General features: G+C 43.7%; 1 pseudogene across 1 annotated transcript in view; it reads right to left on the bottom strand.

Annotated features, from left to right (window-relative positions):
- Positions 1–6591: 6591 nt before the first annotated feature.
- The window catches only part of LOC308286041 (E3 ubiquitin-protein ligase TRIM16-like), a 52655-nt pseudogene continuing 38460 nt past the window's right edge, over positions 6592–20786 (bottom strand). Inside the window, exon 2 of the transcript in view lies at positions 6592–7171. The product of the transcript in view is annotated as an E3 ubiquitin-protein ligase TRIM16-like (transcript). The remainder of the gene's footprint in view (positions 7172–20786) is intronic.

The raw sequence follows: 20786 nt of genomic DNA on the forward strand, positions 1-20786 counted from the left end.
GACAGGCTAGTGTAGTGTATCTTGTACACCTGCAGGCCCATTGCAAGTTGCAGTCGGTAACTTTATCTGCCAGTTACCTTTTTTTCTTTGTAAAACGTGTTAATTACCCTATTATAATAAACAGCTAGGCCCGCTTCCTACATTTCTAAAAATAAGATAGGCCTATACAAAAAAATATGAAAAAAGGATTGAAAAAATAAAATCACAGGCCGTTTTTTTCTTTCTTTTTTTTTTTAGCATTTTTATTGTTTATGTATCTTTTTAATGTTTATTTAAAAACTAAAAGTGGGAAATCTTAATCTTGCTATATTAAGTATTTTTGCATAAACCTGGACTGTAGCCCATTCATTCATTCATTCATTCATTCATTCATTCATTAGTGTGAAATCATCAGAAAATGAATTCGGATTTGACAGTAGGCCTACTGTAGCTTCATGTCCAGGGGGTGTTAGTAGCCTACTTGTACGTCATGTGACATAGGCTATTGGTGTCAGTGGTGGAGATAGTAGTTGTGACCGTCAGATAGCAAGTTACTATGAAAACCTCCACCGGCTCAGTCAGTCAGTCTGTCCGTCACGTCACGTCACACTTTTGGCCCTACTCTTATCTCTGGCACCGTTGCCACACACACTCCCTGGCAAACCACAACTTCCGCCCCTGATTTCTCACATGCGCCACCATGAGGCTGCGTGTAGGCCTATACATGCAACCTGGCAGTCGCTTATCTCCCGATTAGGAAGTCTTCGTGCCCTCCACACTAGACGCTGCTTTTTCGGCCGCGCAGCAAAGTTTTGGGGCGGAGAGGCAAGCGGGCGCGGTCCCGTGAAATCACCCGCGAGCGTGCTCGTTTGTGCATGCGTACGCGGGCGGTGAGAGATGGATTGTGTTCATCTTTGTGAAATACCGCGCGGCGTTTACTCACTGAGCGAGTGTGTTTGGTGCCCTCCACACTTAGTCCATGGGCCAGACGGGTTGTCGGTATCAAAAAGGTGGCAAAGGTTACCATGCATTTTTGAAAAGCTCTATATCTGTAGATTATATTTTGGTATGATAACCCTTTCTTAGACACAGCTAAATTGGTGTTATCAGCCGCTGGAGTTGGTGTCCCATTAACTTTACATTACAGGAAAAAAAGCAAAAAAATAATCTGCTTTTAGTAGCATGAGAGGGGTCAAACTAGGGGAATCCATTGCAAGCATTTGTTTTGCACAAAAAACATTCCTTGGGTTATAAATGGCCTCAGAAGACGATGCATTGTATGGGTGAGCATTCATGTTAGTCATAGGCCTTAGGGTTTTATTTCTCGTGCTAATCAGTCTAAAAGCGCCAAATTTTGCACAGATGTAGCCCAGGGCATGCTCTAATGATTTAGCTAGGGCGCCCGAGTCGGTTTAATTTTTTTACCTTTTTTCCTGTAATGTAATGTTAATGGGACACCAACTCTAGAGGCTGATAACACCAATTTAGCTGTGTCTAAGAAAGGGTTATCATACCAAAATATAATCTACAGATATAGAGCTTTTCAAAAATGCATGGTAACCTTTGCCACCTTTTTGATACCGACAACCCGTCTGGCCCATGGACTAACTAGTCGCGGTTGCCGTCGGGGGTGCCGCTAGGATCAGCAGTGACAGAGACACAAACACACTCGCTCAGTGAGTAAATGCCGCGCGTCTGAAAAAGCCGCCCGCCTCTCATTGAGAATGAATTACTAGCAGGCGGTGACCGCGCCTAGTGTGGAGGGCACCTTCCTCCTGGTCTACTCTTTAAGGGGGTTCCACACTAGCCGCGGTCACCGCCTCCTAGCAATTCATTTTCAATGGGAGGCGGGCGGCTTTTTCAGCCGCGCAGCGAAGTTTTGGGGCGGCGAGGAGAGCGGGCGCGGTCCTGTGAAATCCCCGCGAGCGTGCTCGTTTGTGCATGCGTACGTGGGCGGCGAGAGATGGATTGTGTTCATCTTTGTGAAATACCGCGTGGCGTTTACTCGCTGAGCGAGTGAGTGTGTTTGTGTCTCACCGCGGCGCGGCCACCGCTGATCCTAGCGGCAGCCCCGACGGCAACCGCCTGTAGTGTGTAGAGCACCTTATTATTATTTTGAAAAAAAGCTCTACTCCCATTGAAATGCATCATCGGCAGAATCCGCCCTCATAGGTAGGATAAAAGTGCGGTGTGAGGGTGCCCTCACACCAAACTACCTATGAGAGTGGAATCTGCGTTCCGCCAATGCATTTCAATGAGAAGGGGGTGGTTTCATGTCAGTAGAGGATTTCTGCAAAAAAACGCTCCATTCTCATTGGAATGCATTGGCAGAACGTGGATTCCACTAGGTATTTTGGTGTGAGGCCACCCTGGCCTGACCCTGCCCTTACAGAAATATACTTGAGTAAAAGTATTGGCATCAAAATATACTTACCAAAAGTAAATGTAGACCTACTCATTATGCAGCATGTCTCGTTTCACAAGTTATCATATGTCTAAAATGTACTAATCTTTCGAAAATGGCCAACATATAAATATAGGGCTGATTCTGAAGTGGGTATATGTTTTGTATTAATAATACAAATCTAGTTTTCAAGTAATTGTAATGGAGTAAAAGTACAATATTTGTCTCTGAGATGTAGGGGATGGAGTAAAAGTATAGAAAATACTACTCCAGTAAGGTAAGAGCCTGTATGAGGGAATACCAAGGGTGAGCGAGAAAATTGCTGCCAGAAGAATGAGACTATAGCAGGACACTGCCAAAGACATCAGGAGCTTCCTGCCAGCAAACTGGTGCTGTGGGAACCAACACATGGGCACCGGTCACGAGGACGTCCCACAATAACATACGTGGATCCTACTCAAGAAAGACGTAGGAGCACAAAGCACCAATGAGCTGGCCAGATGTATGGAGAACCGGGATGACTGGAAGCGACGATGGAAGGCTCGTCTACGTTCATATTTTTTCAAACATTTTAAATAGTTTAGTGGAAATGGCAGAGCTACAAGCTCACAATGCGTCGCGATGTGCCGCGTTGTGAGCTTGTAGATTGCCTATTTCCACTATCAATGTTCTTTTTTAAGTATAAAGTTGTCAAATGTCAGTCATTTCTTTGTGTATTATTTAGGTTCTGTGTCAGATCTTCCACGTGCAACTTCAAAGCCTACAAGCCAAACAGAAATGTAAAAAACACACACACACACACACACACACACACACACACACACACACACACACACACACACACAAAAAAAACGACAAAAACACAATTAAATCGTTAATCGCAATTATTTGAGTGACAGTTAATCATCATACATAAAATGTCATAATCGTGACAGCCCTAGATTGGCTCTTGACCTATGGCTCGAAGTGAGTCCCAAGGCTACTTATGACTAGGCCTACTTGCTCTCTCGTATAGGCTAGTACATTTCATATAAACCATGACATGCTTGATGTTGTGAGTAATTTTGTATGGGTTGTAATTACGAAGCTAGAAAGTAAAACGCAGAAATGTGATCTCAGAATGCAATTGATTCAGGAGTCATCATCACCATGCCGGCTTGTGGTGGACATTTATTGTCAACATTCGTTTTTGCATTCAAAGTGAGTGGACAATAATTCTACCAGAAACACATAAAGAGCAAGCCCTGAAAGACCATAACAGGTCTGTAACTCTGAGATTAGACAAATGGAACCACATGGTCCATTTGGTTCTATTTGTCCACTCTCAGAGGTAAGGGAGTCCTTGCAAATAAAACATTTGAGAACCATTAGTAGGCCTACTGTACTAGTGGACTGAGGAAAACCTGGAGACTTGACATTCAGTAATTCATGGGTCATGATTCATGATCAAAATAAGGACAACATAAAGTAGGATAACAAGTCTTTCCCGCGGACACATGCCCGTGCGGACATATTGATGACCCCTGAATTGATTCTCTGTCTGGGTGAGTGAGTGCACACATTTCCTTAGTTGAACTATTGCAAAGGTCTTCAACAGGGGGTCCGGGGGGTTCTCAGAGTTACTACAGGGGGTCCTCCAAATCTTTGTGTGATATAGAAACTTTTTCCCCCTTTTTGATATTAACCATTTTAATCCTATAGTGTCCATATTCTGAGAAATGTAGCAAAAAATAGCAATCTACAAGCTCACAACGCCCTGCGCGTGAGCTTGTGATCAGCTATTGTCAGCAAAGAGGTTTGGTGCAGAGGGAAAAAGAACAGACTAAGTACAGAGTGAAAGGTCAAGTTTATTAAGTATTGACGGTTCAAGTGGTTAAACATCTGAAAACACAAATTGACATGAATCCAAAATATACTGATGATTGTGCTAGTCAAACAATGAAACTATATGGAATCTATGAAAAGGTCCCTGTTTCATCTCTCTCTCAACTAAGGGGTCCTTGGCCTGAAAACGTTGAAGACCCCTGGACTATTGTTTTCCACTTTAAATATCCTGGGGAAATATCCCGATGTTCACCACAAGGTGTCGCACTAAACATGCAGTGTTGGATATGAGCGTCCAGTTAGCTCATTAGGTTGACGGCACTCTCAGTGCTTCCATGGACTGACTGACTGACTGACCACATGATGACAGAGCTCCCTTGGGGTGCAATGGGTGCGTGTCTGACAAGTTTTCACTTGGCTGGCTCCCCTCTGAGCTCCTCATTCTTCTTGACTGCCTCGGACACAATTTACTGTATGACTCAACTTGTATCATTCCCCTTATACTCCTTTCCTTGTCATTATCAGCCGTCCACTCAAACAGCTCATTAACCACTTGAACCCCGGGCTCCCCAGTCTCCCTCTATGCCTGGGGCCTGAGGGAACGTTTCGTTTCGCCCCCAAAATAGCAAACGTGGATCGGCTATTTTTGGTGAAGAAACCTGGTGTGGACTAGGAGGGAAGACGGCTAGTCGGCTACAGCCCAAGCTATGTGGTTGCAGGGGTGTCACATCAAATTCTGGGTCATGGGTACAAGGATTCACTCACATCTTGTGATTTAACTATTGAAAAATAGCAGATCTACAAGCTCACAGCGCGGCACCGAGTGCCGCGCTGCGAGCTTGTAGATCTGCTATTTTTTTTTTTAATCGAGAAAATCTTCTTTGAATAAGGATATCAGATCCTTACAAGGCTTTTTGAAAATAAATTCTATGTCAGTGGTGCTCAAACCTTTTCATGCAAAAATGATATGTATTTGGCCAAGGACCCCCATCTCAAAATGTACATCGTGCTGTGAGCTTGTATATCTGCTATTTTGCAATAGCTAAAGTAGGCCTATAAAATAATTCCAGGCCCCTCCACCTTGGGCCCTAATAACTCAGTCCCACTTTTCCCCCCCTTGTGACGCCCCTGATGGTTGTCAAGTCGGGTCTGTTTTTTACTAGGAATGGAGGGTTCAAGTGGACCATTCTCTGGACCAGTAACAGTCACAGATGATTATATATTATGTATTGCCTGTAGGTTTGTTGTCCAGTCTGTGTGGGATCAACGGTGACGTGATAACCCCACATTGAAGATGTGCTGAGAAATAAGCCGATCTACAAGCTCACAGTGTGTCGCATTGAGGCGCGTTGTGAGCTTGTAGAGTGGCTATTTCCGGTGCTGGACCCCATCGTACAATGGAGTATTATCCAGGCTTAAAGGAGCACTTCACCCATTTCAACCTATATCTTCATAATGCTCATTATAAGATGGCACTACAGTATGTCTATTTCTGTCTACTTGACAGTGGTGGAAAGAGCAATTAAAAGTATTAACACTGTGCAATGTAGTAGGCGCTAATACTCTGTTATGATTAAATACGGTCCGGAATTTACTTACTAAAATTACAAAGTGTAGGCTAGGTACTTAAAGTACAAACGTAAAAGTACTCATTATGCAGAATGCAGAACATTTTCAAAATGTATAAAATGTATCAAAAAGCTTTTGGAAATAGCAGATTTACAAGCTCACAATGCTTCGCATCGTGATGCAATGGCAGAACACGTGAAACCTAAAGGGCGAGAAGCACATGGATGCATGCACATGGGCGCGTGCACGCATCTAACAGGGCATCATCTGAGAATGCCCATATGTGGACTTAATATTGCCATTTTCGGTCCGGGTAGGGCGTAAAATGTATGCTAATTAGTAAGGCCACACAGGGCCAGGCCTTAATTTTCAGGCCCGTTGAGAACGCTGAGCTGGTCGAGTCATCATTGTGATGTCAGAACAGGTCAGAGCAAATTAATTCTGTCTTGGCCATTCATTTACATCATTGTGACGTCAGAAGAGCTTGAGGTGTGACAGACAGACAGACAGACAGACAGACAGACATGAACTGTAGGTTTTCATACTAAGTAGAGACCTACGGTCACAATCATAAGCGCTAGTGAGGACCAATTATCTGAAGGTGAAAAATGGTGTGAAGTGGTCCTTTAAGGCTGCCAGTCCTCTGAGAAAGCGAGATAACGTGCAATCATTTAGTGTTCTGTGGACACAACGATGTCCAGCTACTCTCCAAGGTTGACTGTTCCCGACCTTGCTGCTGCTGCTGCTGCTGTTGTCACTCACAGCAGCAACAACAGAGTATCAGGGGATGCAAGGCTGTAGAGAACAGCCTTGTCTTACTGCTGCTTCTTCCCATGCCAGCTTACTGTAGTGGAGGGGTGTCTTACTGCTGCTTCTTCCCATGCCAGCTTACTGTAGTGGAGGGGTGTCGTGTTGACGTACAGCTTACTGTAGTGGAGGGGTGTCGTGTTGACGTACAGCTTACTGTAGTGGAGGGGTGTCGTGTTGACGTACAGCTTACTGTAGTGGAGGGGTGTCGTGTTGACGTACAGCTTACTGTAGTGGAGGGGTGTCGTGTTGACGTACAGCTTACTGTAGTGGAGGGGTGTCGTGTTGACGTACAGCTTACTGTAGTGGAGGGGTGTCGTGTTGACGTACAGCTTACTGTAGTGGAGGGGTGTCGTGTTGACGTACAGCTTACTGTAGTGGAGGGGTGTCGTGTTGACGTACAGCTTACTGTAGTAGAGGGGTGTCGTGTTGACGTACAGCTTACTGTAGTGGAGGGGTGTCGTGTTGACGTACAGCTTACTGTAGTGGAGGGGTGTCGTGTTGACGTACAGCTTACTGTAGTGGAGGGGTGTCGTGTTGACGTACAGCTTACTGTAGTGGAGGGGTGTCGTGTTGACGTACAGCTTACTGTAGTGGAGGGGTGTCGTGTTGACGTACAGCTTACTGTAAACGGTGGTTTTCAACCCTTTTCATACCAAGGTCCATTATTTATTTGGCGTTTGAGCCGCGGGCCACCATTCGATAAGATGTATTCTCTCTGACCCAAGACTGACCCGAGAATATTTTGCTGTTGTTGGATGTGATTTTGTCTGGGGAAATCTCACTTTTTCGACGGCACATCATTTCGACTAAGGGTTAGGGTTAGGTTTTAGGGTTAGGTTTAAGCATAGTTTTACTGAGGTTAGGTTTAGGCATAGTGGTTAGCATTTTACCAGGTTAACATTAACCCACGCTGAAAAGATCTAATATCTTATATCTAATAAGGGTCCATTTGGTTACCAACTCTCCATCATTTAGCTGGAGACCACCTGGAACCCCCTCAAGGACCAATGGTGGCCCCCGGACCACTGGTTGAGAACCACTGTTTTAAACCATTTAAGACCTGAGGCCGTTTCTACAAAATAATGCCTTCTAAACCAGTAGTTCTTTCAAGATCTTTTTACATTTTTCAAAAATAGCAGATGTACAAGCTAGAGTAGCAGCATGAAGTGGCGCGCTATGAGCTTGCATATATCTACTTATATAGCGCTAATATCCAGTGAAGCAGATGCTTTGCCGGTTTTAATGGGTTAAACCGTCTCGTCCTCTCTCTTTAACAGTAAAGTATATTTCATAGTATGTCGTATTACCAAGATGCTTGTGTGAAGTGCAGTGAAATATTGGCCACGTGTCAAAAAGATATCTTCTGAGGATTTATTTTCTCTATCTCTCACAAGGCAGTTGATACAAAATGGCATGTATTTCTCCTCTGACAGTTTAGTGTGGTAAATTGCCACAACTCTGCTGCCACCAACATTTTAGGATAAATTTGCTCGGAGCTCATCCAGGGTTAGACCTCTGCAGCCTTGGTTGCCGATTTCTTTCCATAATTATGGTAGAAATCTAGGATTAGATGGAAGACCACCACACCATCCCTTGGCAGGATAACTGGCTGCTTCAAGTTGAGAGGTTAGGACGTTAGGAAGTGTTCTTTAAACACCCTCCCACATGAGAACAACACCATCTTGGCAATGCTGTCTGTGTGGAAGCATGCCATGACTCAGTGCCTGCCTTTCTTCTTTTTGAAAGCACCTTTGTGCCTGTCTTTCTTCTGTCATCCAACTTTATGGACACTGTCTCTGTGTCTGTTTTTGCTAGATGCTGGATCCAAGCGGCAACATCATGCAGTGCTATATGCCACACTGAGAACTGACATAAAGCTGCCAATCTGAAACTTTCTGTGGGTATAAAACATTTTTTTAACAACCAGTCAGTCTGGTAGAGCATGTTAATACAACACATCTTCTGGTCGACAAGATGTATTGCCTGGAGCTCAAAGCGCAACACCTCCCCTGCTGAAGTTGTGTAGAAATGTCTATCTTTGTGAGGGAGACATGGGTTTCAATACAGATCGCATTAGTCAACTGCCACCTCGAGACATCTGGGATGCTGAATGCATGGATTTTGTGGATTTATTATACCACTGTGGTCAGTTGTTCTGATTCTTTGGACTCAATTTGTGACAAAGGGGTTAATTTCATTAAGTGTCCCGTGAAGCTTGGCCAATGTGACCCTGTGCCATACGTACAAACAGACACCAATTGACCAATGACAGTCTGGACACGGACAGACACAGGACAAACAGACAAAGCCAGCTGTACTAGGAGCGGTTCAAACATATAAACCTTCAGTCTTCTTAGTTAATATACAGTAGCAACTCAAATACCTCAGGAGTTAGGATGGAAGCTCCACAAAGGAAATAAAAACAAGAATCGGCATAGCAACATCAGCCATGACAAGACTTGCCAGACTTTACAGGTCACTGGTACACTCCACCCTACTCTATGGCAGTGGTTCTCAACCTTTTCTGGCCGTGACCCCCAAAATAATCATATTTGAACTGGGGACCCCCCACCGTGACGAGCACTTGTAGGAGTTGGCATTACATTTAGTTTGATCCCATCTATTCCATTGTGAAAATAGCCGATCTACATGCTCACAACGCCTCGCGTTGCGAGGCGTTGTGAGCATGTAGATCAGCTATTTTCAGAATTTATCCCTCTAATATTTGACAATTTGACCAATGTTTGACCAGAGGTACTAAAAAGGTCTTTAAAGTCCTTAAATTGTCACTTTAGAAATGTGCAGATACCCTGTATACACTTATACTGTACGTTGGTCTGTTTACTATTGAGTGAGAAAACAATGTTAGAATTCAGAGCAAGGAGAGAAAACAATGTTAACATTAAGCTAAACTTCTGGGGACCCCCCAAAATAATTTGGGGACCCCTCTGGGGGTCCCGACCCACAGGTTGAGAACCACTACTCTATGGCTGTGAGAGCTGGACACTCACAGTGGACACAGAGCGCAGGATACAGTCCTTTGAAAGCAAGTGCTTCAGAAGGACGCTTCATATTTCATATAAAGAACACCGGACAAACGATTACGTTAGACAACTAGTCACCACTCATGCTGTCCAAGTGTCCCTGTCCCCTGACCAAGACACTTCACCCCTAACTACAGTAACTGTTCCCCAGGTGCTGTGTATAGAGCCCAAGTCATCACTGCTGCTAGAGGCCTGGCTCATGGTGTAATTATTTTCTATTGAAAATACCAGGGTCATCTTAGATCACATAAGAACTGTGTTCCAAAAATAAACAAATGTCACATAACTGACAACATTGCCGGGGTGGTTTGTTTATTTTTGGAACACAGTTCTTATATGACATGATCTAAGATGACCTTATATGGTATTTTAATAAGAAAAACTACTTCTGTGACCCAGGGAGTGCAGGAGGACTTGGGTACTCTATTAACTCTCCCCACGCTTTGAACGATAACGCTCGCCCCATTTTTTACAGAACGTCGATGCCAATACGGCACTCGTTCGGTTCGTTCGTCTGATGACTGTAAGCTCATGAGGGGTCGCGCGGCCGTCTACTGTAAACACATTTTCCGCTGTGATGGTGTAAAAAATCCATTATGCGTTAGATCAACGGAGAACAATTCACTTCCTTGTTGATTTCCTCTGGCCCGGAGGCTCTGTAGCCAGTGACTGCTCTGAATGTACGGCAACACATAGCAGGACAATTCACATTCATTCTCGCATGACGCCGCCCTCTGCTGCCTGGCAGACCAAAGTGCACTATTGCACAACCAAAAAAAATAAAAATAAATAAATAAATGTCTGTCTGTCTATCTACTATAACGTCGCAAAGGTAAGCCGCTTTTTGATGGCGCCAGACCCAATAAATAAATAAATGATCTGGCAGTAGGAGAGTTAATGGCACTTCCCCACACTGCTCCTATATTTAGGATGGGTTCAATGCAGAGGATAATGTTCACTTATGTGTAGGTGACGACGTGTGGGTGCGATCCTCGTCTTTCTCATTATGAAGGAGCAAAATGCACCTTTTCCTCACCCACCATTTGTTCAGTGGTGGAAAAAGCAAACAAAGGAAAGTAAAAGTATCAATACTGCATATAGAAACACTCTGTTACAGGTAAAAGTCTGGTTATCAAAATTGACTTGAGTAAAGTACTGGCATCAAAATGTTCTTAACAGATGCAGAATGTTCCGTTTTACAAGTTATCATGTCTAAAATGTATACAAAATCTTTTGAAAATAGCAGATCCACAATAAATGTAAAATATTTGCCTCTGAGATGTAGTGGAGTAAAAGTAAAAGTAATGAGAATCGGAAATACTAATAAGTAAAAGTACCTCAGTGAAAATGTTACTTAAGTACAGTAGGCCTACTTGAGTAAACATACTTAGTACTTTACACCACTGCATTTGTTTGTATGAGCACTAACATTATCACCAATGGCTGCTTTGCATCCGAAAAGTGATTCCACTCAACTACTTCAGGTGTTCAGGAGCAAAGATTCTTGAAATCTGTAGTTTGTTTTTGCGAATTCTCTAGAGATCATTCAGCCTATACTATCTCCCACCGTGGCTTTTACCACTTATGCCCTATTTAAACATTTTCAAAAACAGGCGATCTACAAGCTGACAACGCGTCACCATACAAACTCGCTATCACCTTGTACAGTAGATTACCTATATTTGAAAATATTTGACGGTCTAGGAAAAATGCTCGCTTATAATGACATGCCAAAAATAGGGAAGGGAAAATATCAAAAATAGCCGACCTCCAAGCTCACGCGTTATGAGCTTGGAGGTCGGCTATTTTCGGTGCTTGATACCACATTGAACTAAGCATAATCAAGTCAATACTGGAGATTTGACGTAATGACATGGATTTCTACACAGAGAGGGCAACAATTCTTTCAACAAAAGATGCTGCATTCAAGTCCAGGAGAGTTTGAACAAGGCAATTCTCTTGAATGCTACATTCAGGTATGGCATGGAAAGGAGGCATTTGCATTTCTTTCACCATAGTGAAAACTGCATTTGTGGTCTGGAGAGGGCACTTTTTACAGACAGATAAAAGGGCAGGGGCTCAAGCCCCCTCTGATGTCTATGTGATTGTGTGCACGTGCCTGCTCCCTGCAGGGCAGGGTGGTTTGCTCCCATCCCGTGCCCTCTTATTGGCTCAGTTCCTGCAGTCCGTTCTGTCCCTGCGCCAGGAAGGGAAGCCAGGACTCTGAGTCCTAACGGGTCCAGCAGAGAGAGAGAGAGAGAGAGAGAGGCTCCGGTCCGGTTCAGAGGATTCCGCTCCGTGTGGCTGGCTGTTCGTCCAGGGTGACTTTGAAGCAGAATGAACGATGGCCACACATCAGAATACACCACTTCTGAGTGTTTATTTATTTATTAGTTTATTTATAGTCTTCTGAACATTAATTCTCTGTCTCTCTCTTTCTCTCTCTCTCTCTCTCACGTCATGCAGACAATGTGACAGCTAAACACTGCACTATGTAACTTTCCTCTTCTTTATATAGACCTACCCGCTTTTGAACCCGGTTTGTTGTGCAAGTGCTGATTTTATTTTTGTATTTTTACCACTGAGCTAATAGAGCCGGTCTGCTTGCTCAGAGGATACATTTAATCTTGACCATCAGTGTCTAGGTGTGACACGACCTTTGACACGATCTCAATAGAAGTGCAGGGAGACAAAATACAACCACCCCAATAGTATCAGTTATTCTACCATGCAGATTGTATGATTTACATTGAGTGCCGATCCCGAACAAGTTCGGCTTTTTTTCAATACAATACATTTTTTTTGTTGCTATTTTACTTACCCTGAGCTGCTTGTAGAGACGTGGGTGGTCCTGGCTCGTCCTACGCTTTCCAATGAGCCATTCTACGTGGTCCGACGATTTATTCCATTGAAAATGGCCAGATGCCAAGTTTAGAGCCCCCCAATTTTTACTCAATCTATGCTGTCGGCGGTGCGACGTATTCCGGGGTGCCGATCCCGAACAATATCGTCTTTTTTAATAAAATGAATTAAATAATCAGAGGCCTCACCGAAGCCTCCGTCTAAATTTTCATCCAGGCCGCCAGACCGTGCTCTGTTTACACGGCCCGCGAGAGGGTAACGCCGCCGAATCGCGCCGCCGAATCCAATACATTCTCACATCTTTAGAGCTCATTTTCTCTGAACTGTGTTCTTACGGAAGCGGATTTTTTTTTTTACGGCTAAAATGAGTGATAGCCTATAGCTATCTTGTAGCTCTCTTCATCCGGGTCATTTTCATGACACGCACCAACATACGTGCGCTACGTGGGTCCCTGTATGTTACAGCGGTGGTCTATGGGAGTGAGTCTGGCACTATGGCGCCATCTAGTGGCCTAGGCACGAAACTAGTTAACATACTCTACCATGCAGAATGTATGAGTTACATTGTATTAACATACTCTACCATGCAAATTGTATGAGTTACAATGTATTAACATACTCTACCTTGCAGATTGTATGAGTTACATTGTATTAACATACTCTACCATACAGATTGTATGAGTTATATTGTATCTTCAACATACTCTAGTCTGCCATACCGATTGGACATAAAAAAAAGAACTTACACAGTGCCACTTTAAAGAACTAAAAGACCAAGAAAGGAATTTGTTTAAATAGGCTACTGTACTGTAACCTCCTTCACACTCATTAACAGTTATGTCACAGTTCAATTCGGTGGCCGTAGCTTAGTGGTTAGAGAGAGAGAGAGAGACCGTCTGTGGGCAATCTGAACATGGCCGCTTCTCCCCCCGGTCTGTATGTGGAAGAGGTATGAGTCATCAATGACATCATCGTTAGGGGTTCCTGAAAGGTTAATATGCTGAAATGAGCATTAGAGTAACATCGCCTACCAGGCTTTCTGGGGGAAAGCCTGGTGTTCGTTCACTACAGGCCGTTTGGTTTCCGCCTAAAGCGCGGAAACCACTAGAAGAAGCGACGTCGCTTTGATTTGTTTCCCCCCCCCCGTTTGTTTCCCAATCCCTATTAAAATACTTGAGTAGCCTAGCGTAGTCTTGCCAGTCACTAAGAGTTGGACTAAAAGATGCATATACCAAACGATTTTTTCAAAAACAAAACTACTCCGCATCAAGAAGTTTAGGTAGGCCCTAAAAGTATGTCCTTGAGCCTTGTCCTTGTAGTCCTTTGAGTACTACAACATGACGTGTTGTGGTTTCCGCTCCAGACCGGTTACAACCCCGAAAAGTGAAGTGATCCCAGACTAGCATTATAGAGGTCCATCGTCTAGTTATGTGAAGAACAGGTTGAAAAATGGGTGAAGTAGTCCTTTAACTCTCTGGAGTTTACTGTGGAGCAGACATGACTAAGTCAAGCCAAGGTCACTGTGTGTGTGTGTGTGTGTGTGTGTGTGTGTGTGTGTGTGTGTGTGTGTGTGTGTGTGTGTGTGTGTGTGTGTGTGTTGTGTGTGTGTGTGTGTGTGTGTGTGTGTGTGTGTGTGTGTGTGTGTGTGCGCGCGCGCGCGCGTGTGCGCGTGTGTGTGCGTGTGCGTGTGTGTGTGTGTGTGTGCGTGTGTCCATTGATTAGTTATAATTAGCATCATCTGTGCAACTTGAACTAGGTGAGGTATCATGGTTGGATCATGCGTGATAAGATGAGATCTAATCGAACCTGACTTCCTCTGTGTGTGCGCACATGTGCATGCATGTGTGTAGGGTTGCAACACATGCTACGTAGGGTATATACTGTATACTGATATATACAGTATACTGTTCCCTCAATCTGGGAACCCATTGTTTGTTGCCAAAAAAAGGAAAAACAGCAACCTCTGCTCTCTGAATCTGTCTTGAGAGATTACTGTTATTAGTGATGGTTTATATAACTTTATTTTGTCATTTTTTTCCTTTGACTGAATTCTCTTTGTTTCCTAGAACTGGATTGTTCAGTTAAAACAAAGTATTTCTCTTGTTATTTATCATAAATATAGTCTTAAAAAAAGGTGGAGGGGAAAAGAGAAGAAACTAATTGAGACACAAAATAAGTGTTGAAGTTTCTTTCTTTCTTTCTTTCTTTCTTTCTTTCTTTCTTTCTTTCTTTCTTTCTTTCTTTCTTTCTGCTTTCTTCAGTACAGTCTGTTCTCCTATACGGCTGTGAGTGCTGGACCCTGAAGCCTGCCCTACAGAATTCCCTGGTCCCTGTGCTACATGTTCAATACTAAACATCAACCCAGGATACACATGTAACAAGCATCTGTAAAGCAGGGGTTTTCAAAGTGGGTGACGGGGCACCCTGGGGTGCCGCGACGGCAGTGCCGCGAGATCATTTAATAATATTTGGAATTTATTTGGACACTTAAAAAATATTTAGTATCATTTTAAACTTGAAGTACAAAGTTATTTTCAGTCAGTTCTAACCAAAATGGCTATTATCTCAACGTTTTCCTCACAATATAATCCCTAAAATATTGTCACTGTCGGGCAGAAACCTTGTATCTCCTCATGTCTTTTGCCCTGCTTCATCATACTGTACAAGACCATCACACAAAACTAGTGAAAACAGCCGATCTACAAGCACACAACGCCTCGCATCGCTAGGCATTGTGTGCTTGTAGATCTGCTGTTTTCACTAGTTTAGTACATTTTATAGATGATAAATACAAAACGAACGGTTTTGGACATACAAGGTTTCCACCTGACAACGACGATATGCTATAAATATAAGGTGCTGGGAGTGAAAGTTATAATGTAGGGGTGCCTCGGATTAAAAAAATATTTATGGGGTGACCTGAGACAAAACATTTTGGGAACCCCTGCTGTAAGGCATGGGGTTGAGAGAGAAGACGGGAGAAGGAGGCTGGTCGCTCACTGCCATGGACACCAGGAGCTCCCAGCATACTGGCGAAGCTAGCTAGATGTATGGTGGAAGGACAGGGACATGCTGGGCCCCTGATTCAGCCTGGGAAAAAGAGTTGTAGAGGCCCTCATTGCGTGCGAGAGATGTCTCTCCATAGCGCTGCTGCTACTCAAAGATTTGCCATTTCAGATCATGACAAGTGACAAGCCAGTGGACCAATTACTGTACATGAGTTATATTTCGTCGTTGTCGGGTGGAAACCTTGTATGTCCAAAACAGTTTGTTTTGTATTTATCATTTTAAAAATGATTTAAACTAGTGAAAACAACCGATCTACAAGCACACAACGCCTCGCACCGCGAGGCGTTGTGTGCTTGTAGATCTGCTGTTTTCACTACTTTTGTGCAACGGCCTTGTATGATGAAGCAGGGCTTTGCTTTGCGAAAAAATGTATACATTTGAAACTTGGAGATACGAGGTTTCTACCCGACAGTGACGATTTACTTTGTTGGCCGCCCAGCCCCCAAAATGGAACGAAGGCCGACATTTTATTTTAAATTTTTTCCTAATGGCCGGCCTGGACCGGCCGGGAATGAACCGGCCGTTCGGGAGTTGTCCCGCTTTTCCCAATGGCCAGCACGTCCCTATTTGAAGTATATGACTGGAGACACAGCTGGAATGCCCTTCTGAGGACCAACTAGAGAGAGGCTCTATCTCTCTATAGTGAGGTCCAAAGTTTGACCCTGGTCATCACAATACAACCGATGAAGTCAAGTATAGAAAACTACTCAAGGTAGGAAGATTTTCTTTCTTTTTTTATTTGAATTCCAGACTTTTACTTGTAACAGAGTATTATCTACATGGTAAAACATGTGAGTACATTTCCCACCATTGAAGCAGGGCAGCATGCTGCCCTGATGATTCATGCCATCAGCAGGACTCCTGTTGTCATGATGGCATCCCTTCTCTGCCTCACTAAAAGGATGAAACAGCAAAAACCCTGTGATTCAATTCAGAGTAGTGTTCCGATACCACCAGTATAGGAAAAGCTGACGATACTGCCTACACTACAATGCTGGTCTCGATATCAGCAAGTATGCTAGTTTAAATGCCAATTTCCGTCATACCACATTATGCTAGCCTGGTTAATAAACCGCACAACACCACCCCGTGGTGTAGTGTGGTCTGGAGCCTCACAATTGAGAATCCATTTCCACCAGCCACCAGAAAGGGTTAGCCAATCAGGGCTGTAGGCTGTGTGGACACAAAAACATTCCCCCCTCTCCCTCCCCTCTAAGAGGTAGTTGTCTTTGATGTTTCATTGATTAGAGAGAACACTAACAAGCTATTGACACTTGTATGGCTCAATCAATTACTGCGTTTTACAACCCCTTTGAAGTTCAAAGGGAGCAATTAAGAGCAAGTCACCTTGACATTTTTTTAAACCGCCCCTAACATTACATCAATAGGCTTTAGCCCGCCCCCCAGAAAAATAATCTCTCCCCGAAATTCCAGACTCTCTTCCCAAAACGAAGTGTGTGATAGAGTCTGGTTTATTAACCAGGCAAACATTATGCATGCATCACATGATGATTTCATTGGTCACCAAATTAATGTTCCTTGCGGGGTTCCTTGAGAAACCCAGAGGGTCCCTGGACCCCACTTTGAGGACATTGCACACTGCACATTGCATGCACATTTACCTAACCCTAACCCTAACCCGAAGGAAAAAAATGGTATCGGTTAGGGGTGTAACGATACATTTTAACAGCGATACTATACACATCACGATACATGGTTAATGATACGATACATGGACGATATTGGTTCATTCTTGGAAATACGATGTGATTCGATTCAATGATTTAAAATCGATATAGTAACTATTTAGCAAAGAACTTAGTATGAACAAACCCAGTAACCCACCTTTCCAAACAATCAATTATATGCATTGCAAAATGATTCGATACCGATTATCGCATTTTAAACTATACGATACGATACAAAGCCATTACGATATTTTGCTTTTGCTAACGATATAGTAGATTTTTCAATTCAGTTACTATATCGTTACAGCCCTAGTGTCGGTACATCTCTACTACAGTGTCCTCCTGCTGAGAGCAGTCAGAGTTTCCTGAGATTGTAATGTAATATTAAAAATCACACCCAATGTGAAGTGAGCGGTGGTCGTGCTTGCATAACGTCTTCAATTGGTAATTGGTGATGTAATACAGGCTACACACACACACACACACACACACACACACACACATCGCTATGGCAAAACGCTGAGGAAAAAGACTAGGATATAGGTCTAGGATGTAATTGGTGATGTAATATGGCTACACACACATATTGCTATGGCAAAACGCTGAGGAAAACACATTGCTATGGCAAAATGCTGAGGAAAAGTGTCTACAGATAGGTCTAGGATGTAACTGATGATGTAATGTGATGTAATATGGCTACACACACACATATTGCTATGGCAACACGCTGAGGAAAACACATTGCTATGGCAAAACGCTGAGGAAAAGTGGCTACAGATAGGTCTAGGATGTAACTGGTGATGTAATGTGATGTAATATGGCTACACACACACACACACACACACACACACACACACACACACACACACATATTGCTATGGCAAAAGCTGAGGAAAACACATTGCTATGGCAAAACGCTGTGGAAAAGTGGCTACAGACACACGCACAGCCACTCTATGGAGCAGTTTACCACCGCTCAAAAACAACAATAGAGCATGTTTTCAGGGCAGCATCCTTATAGCGGAGTGGCTAGAGACACTATTGGAGTTAGCAGACCGTTGATATGCATCCAGGCTCGTTCCTATGTTAATGCAGGATGGTGAGACACTTACAGCCTTTGTAATCGTTGTTGAGGTGTGAACTTAAGGGTTGTTTTACATCGACGCGTGTGATTCAGGACAGTGCGTACACGTGTGACACGACCAGTACAACACTGGGTACTAGAGACAGAGGCCGTCAGGGAATCAGGGGAGAGCATGGTTCAACTCTCAGCTCACCCAGTGGACGTGTTCAAGTGTTCCTGAGCTTAAGACACTTAACCCCTATAACAGCCCCACCCCCCGCCCTTTGTGCTCATCTGAGCCATCTGAGCATCCATCACACAGCATCTGCAGCTTTCATAACAGAATGCATCGCAAAGTGTTCCACAATAAGAACAACAGGACAAATAAAATAAAATAAAACACGAAACATAAGGCATCAATACATAAAACCAGGGGTCTTCAACATTTTCAGACCAAGGACCCCTTAGTTGAGACTGAGAGATGAAGCAGGGACCCCCACAATCAAACCTTTTCATTTAGATTCCATATAGTTTCATCGTTCAACAGCAACGATCATCAGTGTATTTTGCATTCATGTTAATTTGTGAGTTCAGACCACAACTTGAACTGTCAATACTTTATAAAGTTGACCTTTCACTCTGTACTTAGTCAGCTCTTTTCCCCCTCTACACCAAACCTCTTTGCCGAAAATAGCCGATCTACAAGCTCACCCGTTGTGAGCTTGTAGATTTGCTATTTTTGGCAAAAGTTCTCAGAATACACTAGGGTTCAAGTGGTTAATATAAAAAGGAGAGTTTCTATGATTTGGAGGACCCCTTGGGGGGTCCCGGACCCCCTGTTGAAGACCCTTGCATAAAACAATACTTCCACACATTTGTGATGAGATGGGACTGTATTGCTCCCACGATAATGCACTCTGTGTGCATGATCCACATGATCCCTCACAGGGGTGTCGCACCAAATTCTGGGCCCTGGGTACAAGGATTCACTGCGGGGCTCCTGTGCTTTAACTATTGAAAAATAGCAGATATACAAGCTCACAGCGCGGCACCGATTATGTTTCTATGTCAGTGGAGCTCAAACCTTCTCATGTGAAGGACCCCCAAAATGGTATGTATTTGGCCACGGAACCCCATCTCAAAATATTGAGTTCCAGGGACCCCCCAGAAGCAAAATTTGAGTTACAAACGTTCGCTTAAAAAATACATATATTCAAAGATTTGCACACATTTTCACGACTTTTCAAAAATAGCAGATCTACAAGCTCACAGCGCGGCACTCCTGTGAGCTTGTATATCTGCTATTTTTCAATAGCTAAAGTATAAAATAATTAAGGCCCCTCCACCACCTTGGGCCCTAGTAACTCAGTCCCACTTTCCTACCCCTTGTCACGCCCCTGATCCCTCATGATCCACAGAGTGGAAAGAGGGGGGATTTCACGCTCTCGAATTGCTTTCCTGATAACATTCCAACATTCTAATTCCATACGTTGTGGAGTGTTGGGTGGAGTGGATAACCTTGGCTATAGGCCTACCGAACAGGCAGTCCAGTCCCCGGAGAAAACCTTTCCCCCAGGGAACCTCCACAACGTCCTGTTTGACTCGCTCACACCGTGCATGCCAGCCTCGCAGCAAGACACACATGTGCCTTTGGCTTTTAATAGTCCGACAACATATGCTCCTGGAAAACCCTGCTTCACAGCACAGTACAGCAGCCTCCACCGCTTAAAGCTCTGTTTTATACTTGGCAAGGCGAAAAATGCCCACTCACACAAGCTTTGTGACAATATATATATATATATATATATATATATATATATGTATATATTTAATTCTTTGATTTATGAATCGTTTGAAAATTGTCTTTTTTTGAGATCCTTTCCACAACCATTTTCAGAATTAATTTTTTCAAATTATTTCAAATCTTAATTCTTTTTACCCCCAAAATAGTCTGCACACTGTGGGTTACAGAGCTCCCAGTCAACGCTTTATTTAATTATCATTTGGACAAAAAAGTCTTCTTCAGAATCATCCCCAAATAGGAACACCAGGTTGAAAGAGGTTAAGATTGAATGTGTCGGCTAGTAGCCTATAGCTGAATGTTTAGCGGCGCTAGCGGACAGAAGTGCCGCATATACAGTGTACATTCATGTGGACAGGTGTGGTCTTCCCTCGGGGGGATTCTAGAAGTGTCTTATTCACCGACACTACAGCTAATCGAAGGTGCGAAACTGCAAGCCTGCAACGGGCTGAAACGGCCTCGACTCTCCTGACCTTGAAGAGCTGATGTTTCCAATCCGCCATGTACAACGTTTTCAATTACACGCGCCGGCGATTAATCTGAACCATATGGCTCTGCTGCATGTCAAACCCCTGGTGCTGGAGTCTCACACCTGCGGGCAGCTGGGTACCTGTGAACCTGCACAGCAGACAGGATTAGAAAGACATCAGATGGTCGTGTGGGGGTGTGGTGG

This window comes from Nannobrachium achirus (assembly GCF_963921795.1).
Source record: "Nannobrachium achirus genome assembly, chromosome: 5".
Lineage (NCBI taxonomy): Eukaryota > Metazoa > Chordata > Actinopteri > Myctophiformes > Myctophidae > Nannobrachium > Nannobrachium achirus.